Here is a 19771-nt window from a genome sequence, read left to right on the forward strand (position 1 = left end):
GGGTTAGGGTTAGGGTTTGGGTTAGGGCGAGAAACAGAGGGTGTGAAAAAGAGGGCGGGAAGCAGACGGGCTGAAACAGAGGGGCTGAAACAGAGTATAGGAAACAGAGGCGAGAAACAGAGGGCGAGAAAGGGAGGGTGAGAAGCAGAGGGGCTGAAACAGTGGGGCTGAAACAGAGGGGCTGAAACAGCGGGTAAGAAACGAAGTGCGAGAAACAGAGAGGCTAAAACAGAGGGGTTGAAACAGAGAGCGAGAAACAGAGGGCGAGAAACATAGGGGCTGAAACAGAGGGGCTGAAACAGAGGGCGAGAAACAGAGGGCGAGAAACATAGGGGCTGAAACAGAGGGGCTGAAACAGTGGACAAGAAACAGAGGGCCTGAAACAGAGGGTGAGAAACAGAGGGCGAGAAGCAGAAGGCGTGAAACAGAGGGCGAGAAACCGTGGGCAAGCAACAGAGGGCCTGAAACAGAGGGGCGGAAACAGAGGTGCTCAAACAGTCGACGAGAAACAGAGGGGCTGAAACAGAGGTGCTGAAACAGAGGGGGTGAAACAGAGGGCAAGAAATAGCAAGTGAGAAACAGAGGGGCTGAACCAGTGGGCGAGAAACAGAGGGGCTGAAACAGAGGGGCTGAAACAGTTTCCGAAACAGAGGGCGAGAAACAGAGGATGAGAAACAGGGCGAGAAACAGAGGGTCTGATACAGAGGGGCTGAAACAGAGGGCGTGAAACAGTGAGCGAGAAACAGAGAGTGAGAAACAGAGGTGCTGAAACAGAGTGCGAGAAACAGAGGGCAAGAAACAGAGGGTGAGAAACAGAGGGTGAGAATCAGAGGGTCTGAAACAGAAGGTGAGAAACCGAAGGTGAGAAACAGAGGGTCTGAAACAGAGGACGAGAAACAGTGGGCGAGAAACAGAGGGTCTGAAACAGAGGGGCTGAAACTATGAACGAGAAACAGAGGGCCTGAAACAGAGGGTCTGAAACAGAGGGGCTGAAACAGAGGGGCTGAAACAGAGGGGCTGAAATAGAGTGGCTGAAACAGTCGGGCTGAAACAGAAGGTGAGAAACAGAGGGCGAGAAACAGAGGGGCTGAAACAGAGGGGCTGAAACAGTCGGGCTGAAACAGAAGGCGAGAAACAGAGGGCGAGAAACAGAGGGGCTGAAACAGAGGGACTGAAACAGAGGGTAAGAACCAAAGAGCGAGAAGCAGAGGGGCTGAAACAGAGGGGCTGAAACAGAGGGGCTGAAACAGAGTGGCTGAAACAGAGGGGCTGAAACAGAGGGGCTGAAACAGTCGGGCTGAAACAGAAGGCGAGAAACAGAGGGCGAGAAACAGAGGGGCTGAAACAGAGGGGCTGAAACAGAGGGTAAGAAACAAAGAGCGAGAAGCAGAGGGGCTGAAACAGAGGGGCTCAAACAGTGGACGAGAAACAGAGGGGCTGAAACAGTCGGGCTGAAACAGTGGACGAGAAACAGAGGGCCTGAAACAGGGGGCCTGAAACAGAGGGCGAGAAACAGACAGGCTGAAACAGAGGGGGTGAAACAGAGGGCAAGAAATAGCAAGTGAGAAACAGAGGGGCTGAACCAGAGGGGGTGAAACAGAGGGCAAGAAATAGCAAGTGAGAAACAGAGGGGCTGAACCAGAGGGCGAGAAACAGAGGGGCTGAAACAGAGGGCGAGAAACAGAGTTTCTGAAACAGGGGGCGAGAAACAGAGGATGAGAAACAGGGCGAGAAACAGAGTGTCTGTTACAGTGGGGCTGAAACAGAGGGCGAGAAACAGAGGTGCTGAAACAGAGGGGTAGAAACAGAGGGCGTGAAACAGTGAGCGTGAAACAGAGTGCGAGAAACAGAGGGCGAGAAACAGAGGGTGAGAAACAGGACGAGAATCAGAGGGTCTGAAACAGAAGGTGAGAAACAGAAGGTGAGAAACAGAGGGTCTGAAACAGAGGACGAGAAACAGTGGGCGAGAAACACAGGGGCTGAAACAGAGGGCGAGAAACAGAGGGGCTGAAACAGAGGGCGAGAAACAGAGGGACTGAAACAGAGGGCGAGAAACAGAGGGGCTGAAACAGAGGGCGAGAAACAGAGGGGCTGAATCAGAGTGGCTAAAACAGAGCGTGAGAAAAAGAGGGGCTGAATCAGAGGGCGAGAAACAGAGTGGCTGAAACAGACGGGCGGAAACAGAGGGGCTGAAACAGAGGGCGAGAAACAGAGGGGCTGAAACAGAGGGCGAGAAACAGAGGGGCTGAAACAGAGGGGCTGAAACAGAGGGGCTGAAACAGAGGGGCTGAAACAGAGGGCGAGAAACAGAGGGGCTTAAACAGAGGGGCTGAAACAGAGGGCGAAAAACAGGGGGGCTGAAATAGAGGGGCCGAAACAGAGGGGCTGAATCAGAGGGGCTGAAACAGAGGGGCTGAATCAGAGGGGCTGAAACAGAGGGCGAGAAACAGAGGGGCTGAAACAGAGGGGCTGAAACAGAGGGGCTGAAACAGAGGGGCTGAATCAGAGGAGCTGAAACAGGGGGGCTGAATCAGAGGGGCTGAAACAGAGGGCGAGAAAGGGAGGGGCTGAAACAGAGGGCGAGAAACAGAGGGGCTGAAACAGAGGGCGAGAAACAGAGGGGCTGAAACAGAGGGCGAGAAACAGGGGGGCTGAAACAGAGGGTGAGAAACAGAGGGGCTGAAACAGAGGGGCTGAAACAGAGGGGCTGAAACAGAGGGGCTGAAACAGAGGGCGAGAAACAGAGGGGCTGAAACAGAGGGGCTGAAACAGAGGGGCTGAAACACAGGGGCTGAATCAGAGGGGCTGAATCAGAGGGGCTGAAACAGAGGGCGAGAAACAGAGGGGCTGAAACAGAGGGCGAGAAACAGAGGGGCTGAAACAGAGGGCGAGAAACAGAGGGGCTGAAACAGAGGGGCTGAAACAGTGGGGCTGAAACAGAGGGGCTGAAACAGAGGGGCTGAAACAGAGGGGCGGGAAACAGAGGGGCTGAATCAGAGGGGCTGAAACAGAGGGCGAGAAACAGAGGGGCTGAATCAGAGTGGCTGAAACAGAGGGTGAGAAAAAGCGGGGCTGAAACAGAGGGCGAGAAACAAGAGGGGCTGAAACAGAGGGGCTGAAACAGAGGGGCTGAAGCAGAGTGCGAGAAACAGAGGGGCTGGAACAGAGGGGCTGAAACAGAGGGGCTGAAACAGAGGGCGAGAAACAGAGGGGCTGAAACAGAGGGCGAGAAACAGAGGGGCTGAAACAGAGGGCGAGAAACAGAGGGGCTGAAACAGAGGAGCTGAAACAGAGGGGCTGAAACAGAGGGGCTGAAACAGAGGGCGAGAAACAGAGGGGCTGAAACAGAGGGCGAGAAACAGGGGGGCTGAAATAGAGGGGCCGAAACAGAGGGGCTGAATCAGAGGGGCTGAAACAGAGGGGCTGAATCAGAGGGGCTGAAACAGAGGGCGAGAAACAGAGGGGCTGAAACAGAGGGGCTGAAACAGAGGGGCTGAAACAGAGGGGCTGAATCAGAGGAGCTGAAACAGGGGGGCTGAATCAGAGGGGCTGAAACAGAGGGCGAGAAAGGGAGGGGCTGAAACAGAGGGCGAGAAACAGAGGGGCTGAAACAGAGGGCGAGAAACAGAGGGGCTGAAACAGAGGGCGAGAAACAGGGGGGCTGAAACAGAGGGTGAGAAACAGAGGGGCTGAAACAGAGGGGCTGAAACAGAGGGGCTGAAACAGAGGGGCTGAAACAGAGGGCGAGAAACAGAGGGGCTGAAACAGAGGGGCTGAAACAGAGGGGCTGAAACACAGGGGCTGAATCAGAGGGGCTGAATCAGAGGGGCTGAAACAGAGGGCGAGAAACAGAGGGGCTGAAACAGAGGGCGAGAAACAGAGGGGCTGAAACAGAGGGCGAGAAACAGAGGGGCTGAAACAGAGGGGCTGAAACAGTGGGGCTGAAACAGAGGGGCTGAAACAGAGGGGCTGAAACAGAGGGGCGGGAAACAGAGGGGCTGAATCAGAGGGGCTGAAACAGAGGGCGAGAAACAGAGGGGCTGAATCAGAGTGGCTGAAACAGAGGGTGAGAAAAAGCGGGGCTGAAACAGAGGGCGAGAAACAAGAGGGGCTGAAACAGAGGGGCTGAAACAGAGGGGCTGAAGCAGAGTGCGAGAAACAGAGGGGCTGGAACAGAGGGGCTGAAACAGAGGGGCTGAAACAGAGGGCGAGAAACAGAGGGGCTGAAACAGAGGGCGAGAAACAGAGGGGCTGAAACAGAGGGCGAGAAACAGAGGGGCTGAAACAGAGGAGCTGAAACAGAGGGGCTGAAACAGAGGGGCTGAAACAGAGGGCGAGAAACAGAGGGGCTGAATCAGAGGGGCTGAATCAGAGGTGCTGAAACAGAGGGGCTGAAACAGAGGGCGAGAAACAAATGGGCTGAAACAGCGGGCGAGAAACAGAGGGCGAGAAACAGTGGGGCTGAAACGGAGGGGCTGAAACAGGCGGGCTGTAACAGAGAGCCTGAAACAGAGGGCGAGAAACAGAGGGGCTGAAACAAAGGGCGAGAAACAGAGGAGCTGAAACAGAGGGCGAGCAACAGAGGGTGAGAAATAGAGGGCGAGAAACAGAGGGGATGAAACAGAGGGGCTGAAACAGAGGGCGAGAAACAGAGGGGCTGAAACAGAGGGCGAGAAACAGTGGGGCTGGAACAGAGGGCGAGAAACAGAGGGGCTGATACAGAGGGGCTGAAACAGAAGGGCTGAATCAGAGGGGCTGAAACAGAGGGCGAGAAACAGAGGGGCTGAATCAGAGGGGCTGAAACAGAGGGGCAGAATCAGCGGGGCTGAAACAGAGGGCGAGAAACAGAGGTGCAGAAACAGAGGGGGAGAAACAGAGGGGCTGAAACAGAGGGGCTGAAACAGAGAGCGCGAAACAGAGGGGCTGAAACAGAGGGCGAGAAACAGAGGGGCTGAAACAGAGGGCGAGAAAAAGAGGGCGAGAAACAGAGGGGCTGAAACAGAGGGTCTAAATCAGAGTGGCTCAAACAGAGGGTCTGATACAGAGGGCGAGAAACAGAGGGGCTGAAACAGAGGGCGAAAAACAGAGGGTCTGAAACAGAGGGCGAGAAACAGAGGGTGAGAAAAAGAGGGCGAGAAACAGAGGGGCTGAAACAGAGGGGCTGAAACAGAGGGGCTGAAATAGAGGGGCTCAAACAGAGGGGCTGAATCAGAGGGGCTGAAACAGAGGGGCTGAATCAGAGGGGCTGAAACAGAGGGCGAGAAACAGAGGGGCTGAAACAGAGGGGCTGAAACAGAGGGGCTGAAACAGAGGGGCTGAATCAGAGGAGCTGAAACAGGGGGGCTGAATCAGAGGGGCTGAAACAGAGGGCGAGAAACAGAGGGGCTGAAACAGAGGGCGAGAAACAGAGGGGCTGAAACAGAGGGCGAGAAACAGAGGGGCTGAAACTGAGGGTGAGAAACAGAGGGGCTGAAACAGAGGGGCTGAAACAGAGGGGCTGAAACAGAGGGGCTGAAACGGAGGGCGAGAAACAGAGGGGCTGAAACAGAGGGGCTGAAACAGAGGGGCTGAAACACAGGGGCTGAATCAGAGGGGCTGAATCAGAGGGGCTGAAGCAGAGGGCGAGAAACAGAGGGGCTGAAACAGAGGGCGAGAAACAGAGGGGCTGAAACAGAGGGGCTGAAACAGTGGGGCTGAAACAGAGGGGCTGAAACAGAGGGGCTGAAACAGAGGGGCGGGAAACAGAGGGGCTGAATCAGAGGGGCTGCATCAGAGGGGCTGAATCAGAGGGGCTGACACAGAGGGTGAGAAACAGAGGGGCTGAAACAGAGGGGCTGAAACAGAGGGGCTGAAACAGAGGGCGCGAAACAGAGGGGCTGAATCAGAGGGGCTGAATCAGAGGGGCTGAAAGAGAGGGGCTGAATTAGAGGGGTTAAATCAGAGGGCGAGAAACAGAGGGGCTGAAACAGAGGGCGAGAAACAGAGGGGCTGAAACAGAGGGTAAGAAACAGAGGGGCTGAAACAGAGGGTCCGAAACAGAGGGGCTGAAACAGAGGGGCTAAACCAGAGGGGCTGATTCAGAGGGGCTGATTCAGAGGGGCTGAAACAGAGGGGCTGAATCAGCGGGGCTGAAACAGAGGGCGAGAAACAGAGGGGCTGAAACAGAGGGCAAGGATCAGCGGGGCAGAAACAGAGGGCGAGAAACAGAGTGGCTGAAACACAGGGGCTGAAACAGAGGGCGAGAAACAGAGGGGCTGAAACAGAGGGCGAGAAACAGAGGGACTGAAACAGAGGGCGAGAAACAGAGGGTCCGAAACAGTGGGGCTGAAACAGAGGGGCTGAATCAGAGGGGCTGATTCAGAGGGGCTGAAACAGAGGGGCTGAATCAGCGGGGCTGAAACAGAGGGCGAGAAACAGAGGGGCTGAAACAGAGGGCAAGGATCAGCGGGGCAGAAACAGAGGGTGAGAAACAGAGTGGCTGAAACACAGGGGCTGAAACAGAGGGCGAGAAACAGAGGGGCTGAAACAGAGGGCGAGAAACAGAGGGACTGAAACAGAGGGCGAGAAACAGAGGGGCTGAAACAGAGGGCGAGAAACAGAGGGGCTGAATCAGAGTGGCTAAAACAGAGGGTGAGAAAAAGAGGGGCTGAATCAGAGGGCGAGAAACAGAGTGGCTGAAACAGACGGGCGGAAACAGAGGGGCTGAAACAGAGGGCGAGAAACAGAGGGGCTGAAACAGAGGGCGAGAAACAGAGGGGCTGAAACAGAGGGGCTGAAACAGAGGGGCTGAAACAGAGGGGCTGGAACAGAGGGGCTGACACAGAGAGCGAGAAACAGAGGGGCTGGAACAGAGGGGCTGAAACAGAGGGGCTGAAACAGAGGGCGGGAAACAGAGGGGCTGTAATAGAGGGCGAGAAACAGAGGGGCTGAAACAGAGGGCGAGAAACAGAGGGGCTGAAACAGAGGGGCTGAAACAGAGGGGCTGAAACAGAGGGCGAGATACAGAGGGGCTGAAACTGACGGCGAGAATCAGAGGGGCTGAATCAGAGGGGCTGTAACAGAGGGGCTGAAACAGAGGGTGAGAAACAGAGGGGCTGAAACAGAGGGGCTGAAACAGAGGGGCTGAAACAGAGGGGCTGAAACAGAGGGCGAGAAACAGAGGGGCTGAAACAGAGGGTGAGAAACAGAGGGGCTGAAACAGAGGGGCTGAAACAGAGGGGCTGAAACAGAGGGGCTGAAACAGAGGGCGAGAAAGAGAGGGGCTGAATCAGAGGGGCTGAAACAGAGGGGCTGAATCAGAGGGGCTGAAACAGAGGGCGAGAAACAGAGGGGCTGAAACAGAGGGCGAGAAACAGAGGGACTGAAACAGAGGGCGAGAAACAGAGGGTGAGAAACAGAGGGCGAGAAACAGAGGGGCTGAAACAGAGGGGCTGAAACAGAGGGGCTGAAACACAGGGGCTGAATCAGAGGGGCTGAATCAGAGGGGCTGAAACAGAGGGGATGTAACAGGGGGCGAGAAACAGAGGGGCTGAAACAGAGGGCGTGAAACAGAGGGGCTGAAACAGAGGGGCTGAAACAGTGGGGCTGAAACAGAGGGGCTGAAACAGAGGGGCTGAAACAGAGGGGCGGGAAACAGAGGGGCTGAATCAGAGGGGCTGAATCAGAGGGGCTGAATCAGAGGGGCTGAATCAGAGGGGCTGAAACAGAGGGTGAGAAACAGAGGGGCTGAAACAGAGGGGCTGAAACAGAGGGGCTGAAACAGAGGGGCTGAATCAGTGGGGCTGATTCAGAGGGGCTGAAACAGAGGGGCTGAATCAGAGGGGCTGAAACAGAGGGCGAGAAACAGAGGGGCTGAATCAGAGTGGCTGAAACAGAGGGTGAGAAAAAGCGGGGCTGAAACAGAGGGCGAGAAACAGAGGGGCTGAAACAGAGGGGCTGAAACAGAGGGGCTGAAACAGAGGGCGAGATACAGAGGGGCTGAAACTGACGGCGAGAATCAGAGGGGCTGAATCAGAGGGGCTGAAACAGAGGGGCTGAAACAGAGGGTGAGAAACAGAGGGGCTGAAACAGAGGGGCTGAAACAGAGGGGCTGAAACAGAGGGGCTGAAACAGAGGGCGAGAAACAGAGGGGCTGAAACAGAGGGGCTGAAACAGAGGGGCTGAAACAGAGGGCGAGAAAGAGAGGAGCTGAAACTGACGGCGAGAATCAGAGGGGCTGAATCAGAGGGGCTGAAACAGAGGGGCTGAAACAGAGGGTGAGAAACAGAGGGGCTGAAACAGAGGGGCTGAAACAGAGGGGCTGAAACAGAGGGGCTGAAACAGAGGGTTAGAAACAGAGGGGCTGAAACAGAGGGGCTGAAACAGAGGGGCTGAAACAGAGGGGCTGAAACAGAGGGCGAGAAAGAGAGGGGCTGAAACAGAGGGGCTGAAACAGAGGGGCTGAATCAGAGGGGCTGAAACAGAGGGCGAGAAATAGAGGGGCTGAAACAGAGGGCGAGAAACAGAGGGACTGAAACAGAGGGCGAGAAACAGAGGGTGAGAAACAGAGGGCGAGAAACAGAGGGGCTGAAACAGAGGGGCTGAAACAGAGGGGCTGAAACACAGGGGCTGAATCAGAGGGGCTGAATCAGAGGGGCTGAAACAGAGGGCGAGAAACAGAGGGGCTGTAACAGGGGGCGAGAAACAGAGGGGCTGAAACAGAGGGCGTGAAACAGAGGGGCTGAAACAGAGGGGCTGAAACAGTGGGGCTGAAACAGAGGGGCTGAATCAGAGGGGCTGAATCAGAGGGGCTGAAACAGAGGGCGAGAAACAGAGGGGCTGAAACAGAGGGCGAGAAACAGAGGGGCTGAAACAGAGGGGGAGAAACAGAGGGGCTGAAACAGAGGGGCTGAAACAGTGGGGCTGAATCAGAGGGGCTGAATCAGAGGGGCTGAATCAGAGGAGCTGAATCAGAGGGGCTGACACAGAGGGTGAGAAACAGAGGGGCTGAAACAGAGGGGCTGAAACAGAGGGGCTGAAACAGAGGGCGCGAAACAGAGGGGCTGAATCAGAGGGGCTGAATCAGAGGGGCTGAAAGAGAGGGGCTGAATTAGAGGGGTTAAATCAGAGGGCGAGAAACAGAGGGGCTGAAACAGAGGGCGAGAAACAGAGGGGCTGAAACAGAGGGTAAGAAACAGAGGGGCTGAAACAGAGGGTCCGAAACAGAGGGGCTGAAACAGAGGGGCTGAATCAGAGGGGCTGATTCAGAGGGGCTGATTCAGAGGGGCTGAAACAGAGGGGCTGAATCAGCGGGGCTGAAACAGAGGGCGAGAAACAGAGGGGCTGAAACAGAGGGCAAGGATCAGCGGGGCAGAAACAGAGGGCGAGAAACAGAGTGGCTGAAACACAGGGGCTGAAACAGAGGGCGAGAAACAGAGGGGCTGAAACAGAGGGCGAGAAACAGAGGGACTGAAACAGAGGGCGAGAAACAGAGGGTCCGAAACAGAGGGGCTGAAACAGAGGGGCTGAATCAGAGGGGCTGATTCAGAGGGGCTGAAACAGAGGGGCTGAATCAGCGGGGCTGAAACAGAGGGCGAGAAACAGAGGGGCTGAAACAGAGGGCAAGGATCAGCGGGGCAGAAACAGAGGGCGAGAAACAGAGTGGCTGAAACACAGGGGCTGAAACAGAGGGTGAGAAACAGAGGGGCTGAAACAGAGGGTGAGAAACAGAGGGACTGAAACAGAGGGGCTGAAACAGAGGGCGAGAAACAGAGGGGCTGAATCAGAGTGGCTAAAACAGAGGGTGAGAAAAAGAGGGGCTGAATCAGAGGGCGACAAACAGAGTGGCTGAAACAGACGGGCGGAAACAGAGGGGCTGAAACAGAGGGCGAGAAACAGAGGGGCTGAAACAGAGGGCGAGAAACAGAGGGGCTGAAACAGAGGGGTTGAAACAGAGGGGCTGAAACAGAGGGGCTGGAACAGAGGGGCTGACACAGAGTGCGAGAAACAGAGGGGCTGGAACAGAGGGGCTGAAACAGAGGGGCTGAAACAGAGGGCGGGAAACAGAGGGGCTGTAATAGAGGGCGAGAAACAGAGGGGCTGAAACAGAGGGCGAGAAACAGAGGGGCTGAAACAGAGGGGCTGAAACAGAGGGGCTGAAACAGAGGGCGAGATACAGAGGGGCTGAAACTGACGGCGAGAATCAGAGGGGCTGAATCAGAGGGGCTGAAACAGAGGGGCTGAAACAGAGGGTGAGAAACAGAGGGGCTGAAACAGAGGGGCTGAAACAGAGGGTGAGAAACAGAGGGGCTGAAACATAGGGGCTGAAACAGAGGGGCTGAAACAGAGGGTGAGAAACAGAGGGGCTGAAACAGAGGGGCTGAAACAGAGGGGCTGAAACAGAGGGGCTGAATCAGAGGGGCTGAAACAGAGGGCGAGAAACAGAGCGGCTGAAACAGAGGGCGAGAAACAGAGGGACTGAAACAGAGGGCGAGAAACAGAGGGTGAGAAACAGAGGGCGAGAAACAGAGGGGCTGAAACAGAGGGGCTGAAACAGAGGGGCTGAAACACAGGGGCTGAATCAGAGGGGCTGAATCAGAGGGGCTGAAACAGAGGGCGAGAAAAAGAAGGGCCGTAACAGGGGGCGAGAAACAGAGGGGCTGAAACAGAGGGCGTGAAACAGAGGGGCTGAAACAGAGGGGCTGAAACAGTGGGGCTGAAACAGAGGGGCTGAAACAGAGGGGCTGAAACAGAGGGGCGGGAAACAGAGGGGCTGAATCAGAGGGGCTGAATCAGAGGGGCTGAATCAGAGGGGCTGAATCAGAGGGGCTGAAACAGAGGGTGAGAAACAGAGGGGCTAAAACAGAGGGGCTGAAACAGAGGGGCTGAAAAAGAGGGGCTGAATCAGTGGGGCTGATTCAGAGGGGCTGAAACAGAGGGGCTGAATCAGAGGGGCTGAAACAGAGGGGCTGAAACAGAGGGCGAGAAACAGAGGGGCTGAAACAGAGGAGCTGAAACAGAGGGGCTGAAACAGAGGGGCTGAAACAGAGGGCGAGAAACAGAGGGGCTGAATCAGAGGTGCTGAAACAGAGGGGCTGAAACAGAGGGCGAGAAACAAATGGGCTGAAACAGCGGGCGAGAAACAGAGGGCGAGAAACAGTGGGGCTGAAACGGAGGGGCTGAAACAGGCGGGCTGTAACAGAGAGCCTGAAACAGAGGGCGAGAAACAGAGGGGCTGAAACAAAGGGCGAGAAACAGAGGAGCTGAAACAGAGGGCGAGCAACAGAGGGTGAGAAATAGAGGGCGAGAAACAGAGGGGATGAAACAGAGGGGCTGAAACAGAGGGGCTGAAACAGAGGGCGAGAAACAGAGGGGCTGAAACAGAGGGCGAGAAACAGTGGGGCTGGAACAGAGGGCGAGAAACAGAGGGGCTGATACAGAGGGGCTAAAACAGAAGGGCTGAATCAGAGGGGCTGAAACAGAGGGCGAGAAACAGAGGGGCTGAATCAGAGGGGCTGAAACAGAGGGGCTGAATCAGCATGGCTGAAACAGAGGGCGAGAAACAGAGGGGCTGAAACAGAGGGCGAGAAACAGAGGTGCAGAAACAGAGGGGGAGAAACAGAGGGGCTGAAACAGAGGGGCTGAAACAGAGAGCGCGAAACAGAGGGGCTGAAACAGAGGGCGAGAAACAGAGGGGCTGAAACAGAGGGCGAGAAAAAGAGGGCGAGAAACAGAGGGGCTGAAACAGAGGGTCTAAAACAGAGTGGCTCAAACAGAGGGTCTGATACAGAGGGCGAGAAACAGAGGGGCTGAAACAGAGGGCGAAAAACAGAGGGTCTGAAACAGAGGGCGAGAAACAGAGGGTGAGAAAAAGAGGGCGAGAAACAGAGGGGCTGAAACAGTGGGGCTGAAACAGAGGGGCTGAAATAGAGGGGCTGAAACAGAGGGGCTGAATCAGAGGGGCTGAAACAGAGGGGCTGAATCAGAGGGGCTGAAACAGAGGGCGAGAAACAGAGGGGCTGAAACAGAGGGGCTGAAACAGAGGGGCTGAAACAGAGGGGCTGAATCAGAGGAGCTGAAACAGGGGGGCTGAATCAGAGGGGCTGAAACAGAGGGCGAGAAAGAGAGGGGCTGAAACAGAGGGGCTGAAACAGAGGGCGAGAAAAAGATGGTGAGAAACAGAGGGCGAGAAACAGAGGGGCTGAAACAGAGGGGCTGAAACAGAGGGGCTGAAACACAGGGGCTGAATCAGAGGGGCTGAATCAGAGGGGCTGAAACAGAGGGCGAGAAACAGAGGGGCTGAAACAGAGGGCGAGAAACAGAGGGGCTGAAACAGAGGGGGAGAAACAGAGGGGCTGAAACAGAGGGGCTGAAACAGAGGGGCTGAAACAGAGGGGCTGAAACAGAGGGGCGGGAAACAGAGGGGCTGAATCAGAGGGGCTGAATCAGAGGGGCTGAAATAGAGGGGCTGAAACAGAGGGGCTGAATCAGAGGGGCTGAAACAGAGGGGCTGAATCAGAGGGGCTGAAACAGAGGGCGAGAAACAGAGGGGCTGAAACAGAGGGGCTGAAACAGAGGGGCTGAAACAGAGGGGCTGAATCAGAGGAGCTGAAACAGGGGGGCTGAATCAGAGGGGCTGAAACAGAGGGCGAGAAAGAGAGGGGCTGAAACAGAGGGCGAGAAACAGAGGGGCTGAAACAGAGGGCGAGAAACAGAGGGGCTGAAACAGAGGGTGAGAAACAGAGGGGCTGAAACAGAGGGGCTGAAACAGAGGGGCTGAAACAGAGGGGCTGAAACAGAGGGCGAGAAACAGAGGGGCTGAAACAGAGGGGCTGAAACAGAGGGGCTGAAACACAGGGGCTGAATCAGAGGGGTTGAATCAGAGGGGCTGAAACAGAGGGCGAGAAACAGAGGGGCTGAAACAGAGGGCGAGAAACAGAGGGGCTGAAGCAGAGGGGGAGAAACAGAGGGGCTGAAACAGAGGGGCTGAAACAGTGGGGCTGAAACAGAGGGGCTGATACAGAGGGGCTGAAACAGAGGGGCGGGAAACAGAGGGGCTGAATCAGAGGGGCTGAATCAGAGGGGCTGAATCAGAGGGGCTGAATCAGAGGGGCTGACACAGAGGGTGAGAAACAGAGGGGCTGAAACAGAGGGGCTGAAACAGAGGGGCTGAAACAGAGGGCGCGAAACAGAGGGGCTGAATCAGAGGGGCTGAATCAGAGGGGCTGAAAGAGAGGGGCTGAATTAGAGGGGTTAAATCAGAGGGCGAGAAACAGAGGGGCTGAAACAGAGGGCGTGAAACAGAGGGGCTGAAACAGAGGGTAAGAAACAGAGGGGCTGAAACAGAGGGTCCGAAACAGAGGGGCTGAAACAGAGGGCGAGAAACAGAGGGGCTGAAACAGAGGGCGAGAAACAGAGGGGCTGAAACAGAGGGGGAGAAACAGAGGGGCTGAAACAGAGGGGCTGAAACAGTGGGGCTGAAACAGAGGGTCTGAAACAGAGGGGCTGAAACAGAGGGGCGGGAAACAGAGGGGCTGAATCAGAGGGGCTGAATCAGAGGGGCTGAAATAGAGGGGCTGAAACAGAGGGGCTGAATCAGAGGGGCTGAAACAGAGGGGCTGAATCAGAGGGGCTGAAACAGAGGGCGAGAAACAGAGGGGCTGAAACAGAGGGGCTGAAACAGAGGGGCTGAAACAGAGGGGCTGAATCAGAGGAGCTGAAACAGGGGGGCTGAATCAGAGGGGCTGAAACAGAGGGCGAGAAAGAGAGGGGCTGAAACAGAGGGCGAGAAACAGAGGGGCTGAAACAGAGGGCGAGAAACAGAGGGGCTGAAACAGAGGGCGAGAAACAGAGGGGCTGAAACAGAGGGTGAGAAACAGAGGGGCTGAAACAGAGGGGCTGAAACAGAGGGGCTGAAACAGAGGGCGAGAAACAGAGGGGCTTAAACAGAGGGGCTGAAACAGAGGGGCTGAAACACAGGGTTTGAATCAGAGGGGCTGAATCAGAGGGGCTGAAACAGAGGGCGAGAAACAGAGGGGCTGAAACATAGGGCGAGAAACAGAGAGGCTGAAACAGAGGGGGAGAAACAGAGGGGCTGAAACAGAGGGGCTGAAACAGTGGGGCTGAAACAGAGGGGCTGAAACAGAGGGGCTGAAACAGAGGGGCGGGAAACAGAGGGGCTGAATCAGAGGGGCTGAATCAGAGGGGCTGAATCAGAGGGGCTGAATCAGAGGGGCTGACACAGAGGGTGAGAAACAGAGGGGCTGAAACAGAGGGGCTGAAACAGAGGGGCTGAAAGAGAGGGGCTGAATTAGATGGGTTAAATCAGAGGGCGAGAAACAGAGGGGCTGAAACAGAGGGCGAGAAACAGAGGGGCTGAAACAGAGGGTAAGAAACAGAGGGGCTGAAACAGAGGGTCCGAAACAGAGGGGCTGAAACAGAGGGGCTGAATCAGAGGGGCTGATTCAGAGGGGCTGGAACAGAGGGGCTGAATCAGCGGGGCTGAAACAGAGGGCGAGAAACAGAGGGGCTGAAACAGAGGGCAAGGATCAGCGGGGCAGAAACAGAGGGCGAGAAACAGAGTGGCTGAAACACAGGGGCTGAAACAGAGGGCGAGAAACAGAGGGGCTGAAACAGAGGGCGAGAAACAGAGGGACTGAAACAGAGGGCGAGAAACAGAGGGGCTGAAACAGAGGGCGAGAAACAGAGGGGCTGAATCAGAGTGGCTAAAACAGAGCGTGAGAAAAAGAGTGGCTGAATCAGAGGGCGAGAAACAGAGTGGCTGAAACAGACGGGCGGAAACAGAGGGGCTGAAACAGAGGGCGAGAAACAGAGGGGCTGAAACAGAGGGCGAGAAACAGAGGGGCTGAAACAGAGGGGCTGAAACAGAGGGGCTGAAACAGAGGGGCTGGAACAGAGGGGCTGACACAGAGTGCGAGAAACAGAGGGGCTGGAACAGAGGGGCTGAAACAGAGGGGCAGAAACAGAGGGCAGGAAACAGAGGGGCTGAAATAGAGGGCGAGAAACAGAGGGGCTGAAACAGAGGGCGAGAAACAGAGGGGCTGAAACAGAGGGGCTGAAACAGAGGGCGAGATACAGAGGGGCTGAAACTGACGGCGAGAATCAGAGGGGCTGAATCAGAGGGGCTGAAACAGAGGGGCTGAAACAGAGGGTGAGAAACAGAGGGGCTGAAACAGAGGGGCTGAAACAGAGGGGCTGAAACAGAGGGGCTGAAACAGAGGGCGAGAAACAGAGGGGCTGAAACAGAGGGTGAGAAACAGAGGGGCTGAAACAGAGGGGCTGAAACAGAGGGGCTGAAACAGAGGGGCTGAAACAGAGGGCGAGAAAGAGAGGGGCTGAATCAGAGGGGCTGAAACAGAGGGGCTGAATCAGAGGGGCTGAAACAGAGGGCGAGAAACAGAGGGGCTGAAACAGAGGGCGAGAAACAGAGGGGCTGAAACAGAGGGGCTGAAACAGAGGGGCTGAAACACAGGGGCTGAATCAGAGGGGCTGAATCAGAGGGGCTGAAACAGAGGGCGAGAAACAGAGGGGCTGTAACAGGGGGCGAGAAACAGAGGGGCTGAAACAGAGGGCGTGAAACAGAGGGGCTGAAACAGAGGGGCTGAAACAGTGGGGCTGAAACAGAGGGGCTGAAACAGAGGGGCGGGAAACAGAGGGGCGGGAAACAGAGGGGCTGAATCAGAGGGGCTGAATCAGAGGGGCTGAATCAGAGGGGCTGAATCAGAGGGGCTGAAACAGAGGGTGAGAAACAGAGGGGCTGAAACAGAGGGGCTGAAACAGAGGGGCTGAAACAGAGGGGCTGAATCAGTGGGGCTGATTCAGAGGGGCTGAAACAGAGGGGCTGAATCAGAGGGGCTGAAACAGAGGGCGAGAAACAGAGGGGCTGAATCAGAGTGGCTGAAACAGAGGGTGAGAAAAAGCGGGGCTGAAACAGAGGGCGAGAAACAGAGGGGCTGAAACAGAGGGGCTGAAACAGAGGGGCTGAAACAGAGGGCGAGATACAGAGGGGCTGAAACTGACGGCGAGAATCAGAGGGGCTGAATCAGAGGGGGTGAAACAGAGGGGCTGAAACAGAGGGTGAGAAACAGAGGGGCTGAAACAGAGGGGCTGAAACAGAGGGGCTGAAACAGAGGGCGAGAAACAGAGGGGCTGAAACAGAGGGTGAGAAACAGAGGGGCTGAAACAGAGGGCGAGAAAGAGAGGGGCTGAATCAGAGGGGCTGAAACAGAGGGGCTGAATCAGAGGGGCTGAAACAGAGGGCGAGAAACAGAGGGGCTGAAACAGAGGGCGAGAAACAGAGGGACTGAAACAGAGGGCGTGAAACAGAGGGTGAGAAACAGAGGGCGAGAAACAGAGGGGCTGAAACAGAGGGGCTGAAACAGAGGGGCTGAAACACAGGGGCTGAATCAGAGGGGCTGAATCAGAGGGGCTGAAACAGAGGGCGAGAAACAGAGGGGCTGTAACAGGGGGCGAGAAACAGAGGGGCTGAAACAGAGGGCGTGAAACAGAGGGGCTGAAACAGAGGGGCTGAAACAGTGGGGCTGAAACAGAGGGGCTGAAACAGAGGTGCTGAAACAGAGGGGCGGGAAACAGAGGGGCTGAATCAGAGGGGCTGAATCAGAGGGGCTGAATCAGAGGGGCTGAATCAGAGGGGCTGAAACAGAGGGTGAGAAACAGAGGGGCTGAAAAAGAGGGGCTGAAACAGAGGGGCTGAAGCAGAGGGGCTGAATCAGTGGGGCTGATTCAGAGGGGCTGAAACAGAGGGGCTGAATCAGAGGGGCTGAAACAGAGGGCGAGAAACAGAGGGGCTGAATCAGAGTGGCTGAAACAGAGGGTGAGAAAAAGCGGGGCTGAAACAGAGGGCGAGAAACAGAGGGGCTGAAACAGAGGGGCTGAAACAGAGGGGCTGAAACAGAGTGCGAGAAACAGAGGGGCTGGAACAGAGGGGCTGAAACAGAGGGGCTGAAACAGAGGGCGAGAAACAGAGGGGCTGAAACAGAGGGCGAGAAACAGAGGGGCTGAAACAGAGGGCGAGAAACAGAGGGGCTGAAACAGAGGAGCTGAAACAGAGGGGCTGAAACAGAGGGGCTGAAACAGAGGGCGAGAAACAGAGGGGCTGAATCAGAGGGGCTGAATCAGAGGTGCTGAAACAGAGGGGCTGAAACAGAGGGCGAGAAACAAATGGGCTGAAACAGCGGGCGAGAAACAGAGGGCGAGAAACAGTGGGGCTGAAACGGAGGGGCTGAAACAGGCGGGCTGTAACAGAGAGCCTGAAACAGAGGGCGAGAAACAGAGGGGCTGAAACAAAGGGCGAGAAACAGAGGAGCTGAAACAGAGGGCGAGCAACAGAGGGTGAGAAATAGAGGGCGAGAAACAGAGGGGATGAAACAGAGGGGCTGAAACAGAGGGGCTGAAACAGAGGGTGAGAAACAGAGGGGCTGAAACAGAGGGCGAGAAACAGTGGGGCTGGAACAGAGGGCGAGAAACAGAGGGGCTGATACAGAGGGGCTGAAACAGAAGGGCTGAATCAGAGGGGCTGAAACAGAGGGCGAGAAACAGAGGGGCTGAATCAGAGGGGCTGAAACAGAGGGGCAGAATCAGCGGGGCTGAAACAGAGGGCGAGAAACAGAGGGGCTGAAACAGAGGGCGAGAAACAGAGGTGCAGAAACAGAGGGGGAGATACAGAGGGGCTGAAACAGAGGGGCTGAAACAGAGAGCGCGAAACAGAGGGGCTGAAACAGAGGGCGAGAAACAGAGGGGCTGAAACAGAGGGTCTAAAACAGAGTGGCTCAAACAGAGGGTCTGATACAGAGGGCGAGAAACAGAGGGGCTGAAACAGAGGGCGAAAAACAGAGGGTCTGAAACAGAGGGCGAGAAACAGAGGGTGAGAAAAAGAGGGCGAGAAACAGAGGGGCTGAATCAGAGGGGCTGAAACAGAGGGGCTGAAATAGAGGGGCTGAAACAGAGGGGCTGAATCAGAGGGGCTGAAACAGAGGGGCTGAATCAGAGGGGCTGAAACAGAGGGCGAGAAACAGAGGGGCTGAAACAGAGGGGCTGAAACAGAGGGGCTGAAACAGAGGGGCTGAATCAGAGGAGCTGAAACAGGGGGGCTGAATCAGAGGGGCTGAAACAGAGGGCGAGAAAGAGAGGGGCTGAAACAGAGGGCGAGAAACAGAGGGGCTGAAACAGAGGGCGAGAAACAGAGGGGCTGAAACAGAGGGGCTGAAACAGAGGGGCTGAAACACAGGGGCTGAATCAGAGGGGCTGAATCAGAGGGGCTGAAACAGAGGGCGAGAAACAGAGGGGCTGAAACAGAGGCCGAGAAACAGAGGGGCTGAAACAGAGGGGGAGAAACAGAGGTCCTGAAACAGAGGGGCTGAAACAGTGGGGCTGAAACAGAGGGGCTGAAACAGAGGGGCTGAAACAGTGGGGCTGAAACAGAGGGCGAGAAACAGAGGGGCTGAAACAGAGGGGCTGAAACAGAGGGGCTGAAACACAGGGGCTGAATCAGAGGGGCTGAATCAGAGGGGCTGAAACAGAGGGCGAGAAACAGAGGGGCTGAAACAGAGGGCGACAAACAGAGGGGCTGAAACAGAGGGGGAGAAACAGAGGGGCTGAAACAGAGGGGCTGAAACAGTGGGGCTGAAACAGAGGGGCTGAAACAGAGGGGCTGAAACAGAGGGGCGGGAAACAGAGGGGCTGAATCAGAGGGGCTGAATCAGAGGGGCTGAATCAGAGGGGCTGACACAGAGGGTGAGAAACAGAGGGGCTGAAACAGAGGGGCTGAAACAGAGGGGCTGAAACAGAGGGCGCGAAACAGAGGGGCTGAATCAGAGGGGCTGAATCAGAGGGGCTGAAAGAGAGGGGCTGAATTAGAGGGGTTAAATCAGAGGGCGAGAAACAGAGGGGCTGAAACAGAGGGCGAGAAACAGAGGGGCTGAAACAGAGGGTAAGAAACAGAGGGGCTGAAACAGAGGGTCCGAAACAGAGGGGCTGAAACAGAGGGGCTGAATCAGAGGGGCTGATTCAGAGGGGCTGAAACAGAGGGGCTGAATCAACGGGGCTGAAACAGAGGGCGAGAAACAGAGGGGCTGAAACAGAGGGCAAGGATCAGCGGGGCAGAAACAGAGGGCGAGAAACAGAGTGGCTGAAACACAGGGGCTGAAACAGAGGGCGAGAAACAGAGGGGCTGAAACAGAAGGCGAGAAACAGAGGGACTGAAACAGAGGGCGAGAAACAGAGGGGCTGAAACAGAGGGCGAGAAACAGAGGGGCTGAATCAGAGTGGCTAAAACAGAGGGTGAGAAAAAGAGGGGCTGAATCAGAGGGCGAGAAACAGAGTGGCTGAAACAGACGGGCGGAAACAGAGGGGCTGAAACAGAGGGCGAGAAACAGAGGGGCTGAAACAGAGGGGCTGAAACAGAGGGGCTGAAACAGAGGGCGAGAAACAGAGGGGCTGAAACAGAGGGTGAGAAACAGAGGGGCTGAAACAGAGGGGCTGAAACAGAGGGGCTGAAACAGAGGGGCTGAAACAGAGGGCGAGAAAGAGAGGGGCTGAATCAGAGGGGCTGAAACAGAGGGGCTGAATCAGAGGGGCTGAAACAGAGGGCGAGAAACAGAGGGGCTGAAACAGAGGGCGAGAAACAGAGGGGCTGAAACAGAGGGCGAGAAACAGAGGGGCTGAAACAGAGGGGCTGAAACAGAGGGCGAGATACAGAGGGGCTGAAACTGACGGCGAGAATCAGAGGGGCTGAATCAGAGGGGCTGAAACAGAG

Source organism: Chiloscyllium punctatum, chromosome 21, assembly GCF_047496795.1.
Source record: "Chiloscyllium punctatum isolate Juve2018m chromosome 21, sChiPun1.3, whole genome shotgun sequence".
Classification (NCBI taxonomy): domain Eukaryota; kingdom Metazoa; phylum Chordata; class Chondrichthyes; order Orectolobiformes; family Hemiscylliidae; genus Chiloscyllium; species Chiloscyllium punctatum.